The following is an 11,266-nucleotide window of genomic DNA, read 5'->3' on the forward strand; positions in this document are numbered from 1 at the left end:
AGATACCACCTCACACCAGTGTGAATGGGGAAAATTAACAAAGCAGGAAACCACAAATGTTGGAGAGGATGCGGAGAAAGGGGAACCCTCTTGCTCTGTTGGTGGGAATGGGAACTGGTGCAGCCACTCTGGAAAACTGTGTGGAGGTTCCTCAAAGAGTGAAAAATAGATCTGCCCTATGACTCAGCAATTGCACTGCTGGGGATTTACCCCAAAGATACAGATGCAGTGAAACGCCCGGACACCTGCATCCCAATGTTTATAGCAGCAATGTCCACAATAGCTAAACTGTGGAAGGAGCCTCGGTGTCCATCAAAAGGTGAATGGACAAAGAAGATGTGGTCTATGTATACAATGGAATATTACTCAGCCATTAGAAAGGACAAATTCCCACCATTTGCTTTGACGTGGATGGAACTGGAGGGTATTATGCTGAGTGAAATAAGTCAATTGGAGAAGGACAAACATTATATGTTCTCATTCATTTGGGGAATATAAAAGATAGTGGAAGGGAATAAAGGGGAAAGGAGAAAAAAAATGAGTGGGAAATATTGGAAAGGGAGACAGAACATGAAAGAATCCTAACTCTGGGAAACGAACAAGGGGTGGTAGCAAGGGAGTTGGGCGGGGGGTGAGGGTGACTGGGTGATTGCACTGAGGGGGGCACTTGATGGGATGAGCACTGGGTTTTATGCTACATGTTGGCAAGTTGAACTCCAATAAAAAAATTAAAAATAAATAAAGGCTGAGTAATATTCCATTATATACATATACCACATCATTTTTATCCACTCGTCTTTCGATGGACACTGAGGTATGTGGTCTAGTCTGGAGTAAGTTTCGTGTGTACTTGAGAAGAATGTGTATTCAGTTGCATTCACGTAGAATGTTCTGTATATATGTCTGTGAAACCATTTGATCTTGTGTATCATTCATGGCCCTTGTTTCTTTTGATGATGTTCTGCTTAGAAGTTGTGTCATTTGGTGAGACAGCCACGTGGAAGTCCCCTACTATTAGTGTATTTTTATTTAAGTATCTCTTTACTTTGGTTATTATTGATATACTTGGTGGCTCCCACAGTAGGCACATAAATATTCACGATTGTTAGGTCTTCTTGGATAACCTCTTTAATATGATATACTGTCCCTCTTCATATCTTACTACAGTCTTTGATATAAACTCTAACTTATCTGACATGAGGATTGCTGCCCCAGCTTTCTTTTGAGGACCATTTAAATCGTAAATGGCTCTCCATCCTTTCATTTTCAGGCTGGGGGTGTCCTTAAGTCCCAAATAGTCTCTTTTAGACAGCATATAGATGGGTCTTGCTTTTTAATCCAGTCCTATATCCTGCACATCTTTTGATGGGATCATTAGACCATTCACATTCAGAGTAACTATTGAAAGATATGAATTTAGTGTCATCATATTACCTAGAGAGTCCTTGTTTTTGTCGATTGTTTCTTTCGAATCCTCGTTTCTTTTTTAGGATCCCCCCCCTTAATATTTCTTGCATAGCCAATTTGATGGTCATATATTCTTTCAGTTTCTGCCTATCCTGAAGCTCTTTATCTCTACTTCTATTCTGAATGACAGCCTTGCTGGATAAAGTATTCTTAGCTGCATGTTTTTTCGTTTAGTACCATGTGTATATCATGCCAGCCCTTTCTGGCATGTCAGGTCTCTGTGGAGAGGTCTGCCATTAATCTGATATTTCTCCCCATATAAGTTAAGAATCTCTTGTCTCGAGCTGCTTTAATAATTTTCCCTTTATCTTTGAAATTTGAAAATTTCAGTATTAAATGTCAATTTGTTGAATTTTTTATTGATTTTTTTGGGGGGAATCTCTCTACTTCTTGGATCTGAATGCCTGTTGCCTTCCCCAGAAGAGGGATATTCTCTGCTACGATTTGTTCAAATATACTTTGTGGTCTTATCTCTCTCTTTCAGCTACTTCTGGAATCCCAGTTAGACATATGTTCTTTTTTTTTTTTAAAAAAAAAAGGATTTTATTTATTAATTCCTGAGAGATAGAGAGATAGAGATAGAGATAGAGATAGAGATAGAGATAGAGATAGAGAGAGAGAGAGAGAGAGAGAGGCAGAGACATAGGCAGAGGGAGAAGTAGGCTCCATGCAGGGAGCCTGACATGGGACTCATCCTCGGACTCTAGGATCATGCCCTGGGCCGAAGGCAGGTGCTAAACCACTGAGTCACCCAGGGATCCCCCAATTAGACATATATTCTTCCTTCTCAACTATCATTTATTTCCCTAAGCCTTTCCTCATGGGTTCTGAATTGTTTTTTCTTTTTTTCTTTTTTTCCACTCTGCTTCCTTGCTTTCCATCAACTTACCTTCTATCTCACTCACTGTCTTTTCCACATCCTTAACCTTACCAGATAGAGCATCAGGTTTGGATTGCATTTCAGTTAACCTATTTTTAATTTTGGCCTGATTAGGTCTCAATTCTGCAGTAACAATGCTTCTAGAGTCCTTTACGCTTTTTTCCAGAGCCACTAGCAATGTTATAATTGTGCTTATGAATTGAATTTCATTATATTTAAATCCACATTCTGTAACTCTGTGGCAGAGAGTATTGCTTCTTGTTCTTTCTTTTGTGGTTCATTCTTCCTTCTAGTCATTTTGTCCTGTGCAGAGTGGCTGTATGAGTGAGTTGAGTCAAGAATATCAACCTCAATCTAAGTCAAATCCACCTATATGATTCTGAAGAGGTCAGAGACTAGAAAATAAAAGAAAAAGAACAGAACAAAATAAAACAAAAGGACCACTAACATTTAAAACAAATTTTAAAATAAAATAGTAAAAATAAGAAAACAAAAACCAGAAGAAAGAAGAGAAAAAAGAAAAAAATAGAAAAAAGGCGGGGGGGGGGGGATGATGGTGTTGAGGAAGTGGTGGTGGAGAGAGAATATAGTCTCTCCGATGGGACCTAGAGGGTGATCCTCTTGGTTTTGAGTGTATTTTGTTCTGTATGCTAGAAGAGGCTAAGTTCCAAATTAATATAAACCAGAAATACTTATATAAAGACCCAACAGTGACCACAAAAACATGAACAAGATAAAAGAGGGGGACAGAGTGGGAAGCAAGAGAGAATATAGCCTCACAGAATGAACTAACATGGTATTGCACTTGGTTCTTAGTGTATTTTGGTCATGTGTTAGAAGGTATTAACTTTCACCATGTTAAAGCAAAACACAACAGAGAAAAAACAAAAAACATACACAATACCCATATCTCGTATATCTACCAGAATTAAATTGAATACATTAAAGTGAATAGAGAAGTGAAAAATATATCAAAGACATGTAATAGTAGAAACATGAAAGTCAAAAGAAAAAAAAGCTTAAGGACGAAGTTGGTAAAATATTTTAGTTAAGGCGGGAAAAGGGAGAAAATATTGGAAATTTTTAACCTGATATAAAAACGAGTCGCAATGAAAAAAAAAAAAACATATGAAAGCCAGACCCTCTAGTTCTCTTTCCTATTTACCCTTAGTCCTGGAGCTTTCTGGCTTTCTGGTGTTGCTTGTTCAATAACCTTGATTTTCCCTTGTTCTTCCAGAAGTTCTGTGGGTGGAGTCTGCTGCACTGCTTCTCAGATGTCTTTGCCTGGGCAGAAACACTAGTGTTTTTAAGTTTTAAGAGTACAAGTCCTTCACCTCTTTTGTTCAGTTCATTACTAGGGATGGAGGACCAACCAATTTAAGATGGTGGGATCATAGGAGGACCTTATGTTTGCTTCTTCCCTAGAACATGCTAGATAAATATAAAATCTTATAAGAACCCAAGAAATTGATCTGAGGGCTGAGAGCACAAGCTGTACACCTAGAGGGAGAAAATGGCACCATCAATGAAGGTAGGAGGTGCAGAAATGTGATTTGTGGGAGAAAAGAATCACCAGTGCTGCAGAGGAGATGGACTCCTGATTATGGAGAGAAGAAATAAGACAGACAGACAGACAGACAGAGAATGCAGGGCAGAGGACATTGCACAAGAAAAACTCTTCCCCAAAACCATTGATGGGGAAAATGAGAGGAGCTGACAGTCACAAGATTTACAGACAGCAGAGCTCAAAGTCTGAAGTTTTAGAAGCCTGTGCCATCACCAGGGTGGAGCCTGGTGAGTATGGAGGTGCTCTGGTGGAGAAGGAGCGTAGAGGCCCAGGAATGGACGGTGTGGTCTGAGAATTCCCTGGGTTGCACTGGGAGACATCTCCCCTTCTGAGTGCATTTGGGAGCAGTGGCACTGCCTCTCTGAAGACAAAAGAGCCAGCAGGCACCATTGAGCTGACACATTCATTAGCATAGGATCAGAGGCAGCTGATGAGGGCAGCTAACCTGAACATTGGCCTTTTGTTGCGCTTTACCATAAACTCCAAGCCCCTGCACAATCATACCACTGCTCTTCTAGGAAAAACCAGCACCAAATACAGTGCCGTGAGACCCTCCCCAGGGTATCATAATGAATCTATACAACATTGGATCCCTAACATTTGGAATTTTGGAACCCAGCTGGCACTCCTGAGGTAAAACACAAGAGCACTGTGCTGTTGGGTGTGCATATTGCTTGAACATAGACAAGGCGGAGGCAGGGATCTGAGGAAAGCCTGAGACAAAAGAAGGGATATTGTTAGCTCTTCTGTGAGGGCTTCCTAAAGAGTGACTACCACTCTCCCATTCATGGGGACAAGACCTTCAGCTTATGCCATTTTTAACATGCCCATCAGCACAGACAGACTTCAGTGAGCAGCACAACACCCACAGAGGGGGATTAAGCACCTTACAACAAGCCCTGACCCCTTCTAGTCTGCATTTTTACTAGGGTAAGTGTGCCTTAGATACAGAGTAGAAGTGGGACACTCCCCCTGAAGAACAGCACAAACCCCTTGCACCCACCAAGCCTACTGACTGTAGAGTGCTACAAAGCTTCTGCTCTAGGGGAAATAGATCTAACCTGTTTTAATAAGCAGACCAATGCACACATACTTAAAACTCACCACACATTGGACAAGGTCCAAATATTCCCCACTGCAGACTCTGCAGAGGACTTATCTTTTTTTTCTCACTCAAAGAACACCTTTAATATTTCTTACGGGGCTGGTTTAGTGGTCATGAACACTTCAGGGAAAGAGCAGCCAAAACACAACAGTAGAATACACAGTCTATACCAGAAATGCTTCCTGAAATGTCAGTCTCTGGACAATATATGACCTCGTCTTAATATAGCCATTATTCTCAGGATCTGGAAACATAACAGGCTTTCCTAACGTACAGAACACAGAGACCAAGAAAAAAATGCCAGACAGAGAAATTCATTCCAAAATAAGAGCAAGAAGAGGCCAAAGCCAAGGAGCTAATCAAAACAGATAAGTGTTAGGCCTGAAACAGATACTAGTAATGATCATAAGGATACTAGCTGGGCTAGAGAAAAGCATGGAAGACACAGGGAATCCCTTAGCACATAGATAAAAGAGATAAAGACAAGTCGGGCTGAAATAAAAAATGCTATAACTGAGATGCAAAACTAACCACAAGGATGGAAGAAACGGAAGAATGAAGATGTGGTATAGAAGATAAAATTAGAGAAAATAATGAAGCTGAAAAGAAGAGGGAAAGAAAATACTGAAGCATGAATGTAGATTTAGGGAACTTATCAATTCCATAAAGCATAATAATATTCATATATAATAGGATTATGAGAAGAAGTAGAGAAAAAGGGGCACAAGGTTCATTTGAGGAACTTATAGCTGTAAACTTCCCTAATCAGGAGAAGGAAATAATCCAAATTCAGAAGCCACAGAGCACTCCCATTAAAATCAACAAAACTAGGCCAACACTAGACATATTATAGTAAAATTTGCAAAATGTAGCAATAAATAAAGAATACTGAAAACAGCAAAGGACATAAATCCTTAACATATAAATGAAGACAAATAAAGTTAGCAGCAGACCTCTCTGCAGAAACTTGGCAAGCATGATATATTCAACGTGCTGAATGAGAAAAATACACAGACAAGAATACCTTATCCAGCAAAGCTATCATTCAGAATAGGAAAGATAAATTCCCCAAAAAACAAAACAACAACAACAAAAAAATAAAGTGTTCATGACCACTAAACCAGCCCCATATGAAATATTAAAGGTGTTCTTTGAGTGAGAAAAAAGGACCAAAAGAAATAAAGACTAGAAAGGAACAGAGGAAGTACCCAGAAGCATCAACTTTATCTGTAAAACAATGACACTAAACTCATATCTATCAATAATTACTCTGAACGTAAATGGACAATATGTTTTCCAATCAAAAGATATAGGGTGTCAGAATGGATTAAAAAAATAAGACCCACCCCATATGCTGCCTACCAAAGACTCATTTTAGTCCTAAATAAACTTGCAGATTGAAAGTGAGGTGATGCAGAATGATTTATTATGCAAACAGACAAACAGGATTTCAAAATAAAGACTGTAACAATAGATGAAGAAGGGCAATATATCATCATAAAGAAGTCTACCCAACAGGAAGATCTAATAATTGTAAATATTTATGCCCTCAACTTCATATCAACCCAATATATAAAACAATTAATAGCAAGCATAAAGAAACCCATTGATAACTATACAGTAATAGCAGGGGATGTCCTACTTACAGTGATGGACAGATAATCTAAGCAGAAGATCAACAAGGAAGCAATTGCTTTGAATGACATACTGGACCAGATGGGTTTAACAGATATATTCGGAACATTTCTTCTTAAGCACTAGGATACATATTCTTTTCAAGGTCAGATGAGACATTCTACAGAATAGACCACATACTGGTTTATAAATCAGGCCTTAACAAATATAAAAAGACTGAGATCATACTATGCATATTTTCAGGCCACAATACTATGAAACTTGAAGTCAACCACAGGAATAAATTTGGAAAGATCACACATATGTGGAGGTTAAAGAACATCCTACTAAAGAATGAATGCGATAGCCAGGAAATTAAAGAAGAAATAAAAATATACACAGAAACAAATTAAAATGAGAACACACCTGTCAAGAGGTTGTAAGAGAGAAGTATCTGCAATATAAGCTTACCTCCAGAAGAAAGAAAAGTATCAAATACACGACCCAACTTTACACCTAAAGCAGTTAGAACAGGAACAGCAAATGAAGTCTAAAGCCAGCAGAAGAAGGGAGCTAATAAATATTAGAGCAGAAATAAAAGATATAGAAACAACAACAACGACACACTAGGACAGATCAATGAAGCTAGGAGCTGGTTCACTGAAAGAGTTAGTAAAATTGATAAACCCCAAGCCAGACTTATCAAAAACAAAAGAGAAAGGTCCCAAATAAATAAAATCATGAATACCACTGAAATACATACAATTGCCAAGGAATATTATGAAAAATTATATGCTAATAGATTGGGTAATCTGGAAGAAATGGATAAATTCTGACAAACATACAAACTACCAAAACTAAAGCAGGAAGGATGGGAAAAGTTAGACAGACTCATTACCAGCAAAGAAATGGAATCTGTAATAAAAAAAATCTCCCAGCAAAAAAGGTCCAGGGGCAGATACATGGCTTCCCAGGGGGAGTTCTAACAGACATTTAAAGAAGAGTTAATGCCTATTCTTCTCAAACTATTCCAAAAAGTAGAAATGGAGGGAAAATATCCAAACTCATTCTATCATGCCAGCATTACCTTGATTGCAAACCAAAGACCACACTATAAAGGAGAATTACAGGCCAATATCCTTGATGAACATAGATGCAAAAATTCTCACCAAGATACTAGCAACTGTATCCAACAGTACATTAAAAGAATTATTCACCAGGCACCTTGATAGCTCAGTGGTTGAGCATCTTCCTTTGGCTCAGGTCATGATCCCAGGGTCTTGGGATTGAGTCCCACACAGTGTCCCCACAAGGAGCCTGCTTCTCCCTCTGCCTATGTCTCTGCCTCTCTTTCTGTGTGTCTCTCATGAATAAATTAAAATGTTAAAAAAAGAATTATTGAGCACATTCAAGTGGGATTTATTCCTGGACTGCAAGGGTGGTTCAATACTCACAGAACAATCAACCTGATACACATACTAATAAAATAAAAGATAAGAACTGTATGATCCTCACAACAGTTGCAGAAAAAGCATTTGACAAAATACAGCATCCATTCTTGATAAAAATCTGCAATAAAGTAATGACAGAGGGAGCATACCTCAACATCACAAAGGCCATGCATGAAGAAAACACAGCAAATACCATTCTCAGTAGGGAAAAACTGAGAGCTTTTCCTCTCTGGTAATGAACAAGATAGAAATGTCCCTTCTCAACACTATTATTTAACATAGTACTGGAAGCCCTAGCTCCAGCAATCAGACAACAGAAAGGAAACAAAAGCATCCAAATTGGTAAGGAAGAAAACTTAAAACTTTAACTATTCTCAGATAACATGATTCTTTATGTAGAAAACCCATAAGACTGCATCCAAAAGTTTTCTGGAACTGACACAGGAATTCAGCAAGATTGCAGGACATAAAATATACATACAGAAATCTGTTGCACTTCTATACACCAGTAATGACGCAGCAGGAAAGGGAAATCAAGAAATTGATCCCATTTACAATTGCACCAAACCCCACAAGTTACAAAGGAATAAACCTAATCAAAGAGGTAAAATATTTGTACTCTGAAAACCATATGAAAGAAATGGAAGAGAACAAAAAGAAATGGGGAAAAAAGCATTCCGTGTTCATGAAGTGGAAGAACAAATATCGTTAAATTATCTATACTACCCAAAACAATCTATACATTTAATGTGATCCCTATCAAAATACCACCAGAACTTTTCATGGAGCTAGCACAAACAATCCTAAAATTTGTATGGAACCCCAATGGCCCCTGAATAGCCAAAGCAACCATGAAACAGAAAAGCAAAGCTGGAGATGCCAGAATCCCAGACTTCAAGCTCTATTACAAAGTTGTAGTCACAAGAGAGTATGGTACTGGAAAAAACAGACACAGAAATCACTGGAATAGTATAGGAAACACAGAAATGGACCCACAACCTCATGGTCAACTAATCTTTGAAAAAGCATGAAAGAATATCCAATGCAAGACAGTTTCTTCAACAAATGGTGCTGGGAAAACTGAACAGCAGTATGCAAGAATGAAACTGGACCACTTTCCTACACCATACACAAGAATAAACTCAAAATGGATGAAATGACCTAAATGTAAGAAAGGAAACCATCAAAATCTAGAGAACAGTGATAGTAATACCTTTGACCTTAGCTGTCGCAACTTCTTACTGGACATGTCTCTGGAGGCAAATTAAACAGTTTTCCAACTTTTAATTTTAACCTAAGTGTGTTTTGAGTTCAATTTAAAAAAAAAAACCGATTCTGATGATCTTTGAGTGTTTTTTTTCTAATTAGATACTTCTTTAATTACTGATATAGTTAATATACCAGATTGTTTTGATCTACCTGGTGCAGAGTAAAAAATTGCAATGGACAAAAGGCTCCCTTTGCTTAAAATTATCCAACACTATTAAAATATCTCCCAAGAGAAGGAGATTCTGGTCCCTCAGATATCTTCCTTTCTCTCTCAATCTTTCTGTCTCTGCCTTTGTCACTTTCTATCAACCTCTTCCTCTCTCTTTTTTATCTTCTTCTCATGTTTTCCTAGTCCAGAATGGAGGCCTTTTTCATTTTAATAGCCTTTAATCTTTTTTTCTTAATATCAAAACTAAACTTTAATGGCAGACAGGGATGTTTTCTGTATGTATTTATAAAAATTCTATAATTTAACCTGCCAAAATAGGCTTCCAAACTGTTGTTTTACTAAGCCTTCTCTGTGTAGGATAATAAACTTAATTACTCATTCACAGTAGCAGAAAGATTCAAAAGAAATACAATCCTATACAGGAAAAGTTTTAAAAATGACCACCTCGAAATATCTGGATAACTAATTTTTCAACTTTGATAAATTTTAAGTACTGTGAGATATTTTAAACCTCTGATTGGTGTAATTAAGTCTACTTGTACTACATTTTTTAGAAGTTTAAATATACTTATTTTGTTGTTATTGTTTAGGTTTCAATAAACTTTAAATTAGTCTCTTTGGGGGGGGGGGGCAGGGCAAGATGGTAGAGGAGTAGGGTCCCCAAGTCACCTGTCTCTACCAACTTACCTAGATGCCTTTCAAATCATCCTGAAAACCTACGAATTTGACCTGAGATTTTTTAAAGAGAGAACAGCTGGAACACTACAGAGAGAAGAGTTTGCACTGCTAACAAGGTAAGAAGGCAGGAAAAAAAGAAATAAAAAAGAATCAAGTGGGGGAGGGGCTCCGGCGAGGAGCCGGTCTAAGGCCTGGCAGAGAAAGCCTCCCAGGACAGGAAAGCCCAGTCCCAGAGAAGCAGGAACTTTAAAAATCTACACCGGATTATTCCCGGACAGAAAGGCGCTCAGCAGGGAAATTGGGCAGAATTGCAGGAGGGGCAGTGGAGCCTCCAGTCTCCCGGAGTCACTAAAAGAGGAAGTGTACCCCAGGGGAGAGTGCACCACACACCGCGGCCCAGCTCGGTAAAGGGCTGGAGCCACACCTGGTGGGGCCTCGGGAGAAGCTCAGGCGGTGGCTCTGGGCAGAGGGGGCTGCGCCCTGCTGCCTTCAGGAGCTGTGCCTGGGAGCGCGATTCCAGCAGTGCAGGCCGTGGATCCACCAGGCACCCCCAAGCTGTGCAGGTCAGCAACTCCAACCCCCAGAGCATCCAGGCCAGTGTGGACTGGGAGACTGTGGTAGTTACCACAGGAGCTGACCCGAGAGCTGGAGAGCTGGCTGCCGCCAGTGTTGTTGTTCCTTCTGGTGTAACCCTGTGCCTGGGATGGAGCAGGGCTGCCAGGGAACAGGGGCCTCACAGGATAAACAGCTCCCACTGAGCCCTGCACCTGGAAGGGGGCGGGGCAGCCCCCCAAGTGCACACACTTGACAATCAGTACAGAATGCCCTTACCCCGAAGACCAACTAGAAAGATGGGGGAACAGTAAATTCTTCACCAAGCAGTGCTGGAAAACTCCAGGGGAAGTAGAGGTATTTACAGTATATAGAACCAGAGGATACCCCTCCTTTTTCTTTCTTTCCTTTCTTTTCTTTCTTTCCTTCGTTTTTCCAGTACAACTCGTTTTAGCCACTCTGCACTGAGCAAAATGACTAGAAGAAGAACTCACCACAAAAGAAAGAATCAGAA

Source organism: Vulpes vulpes, chromosome X (assembly GCF_048418805.1).
Source record: "Vulpes vulpes isolate BD-2025 chromosome X, VulVul3, whole genome shotgun sequence".
NCBI lineage: Eukaryota > Metazoa > Chordata > Mammalia > Carnivora > Canidae > Vulpes > Vulpes vulpes.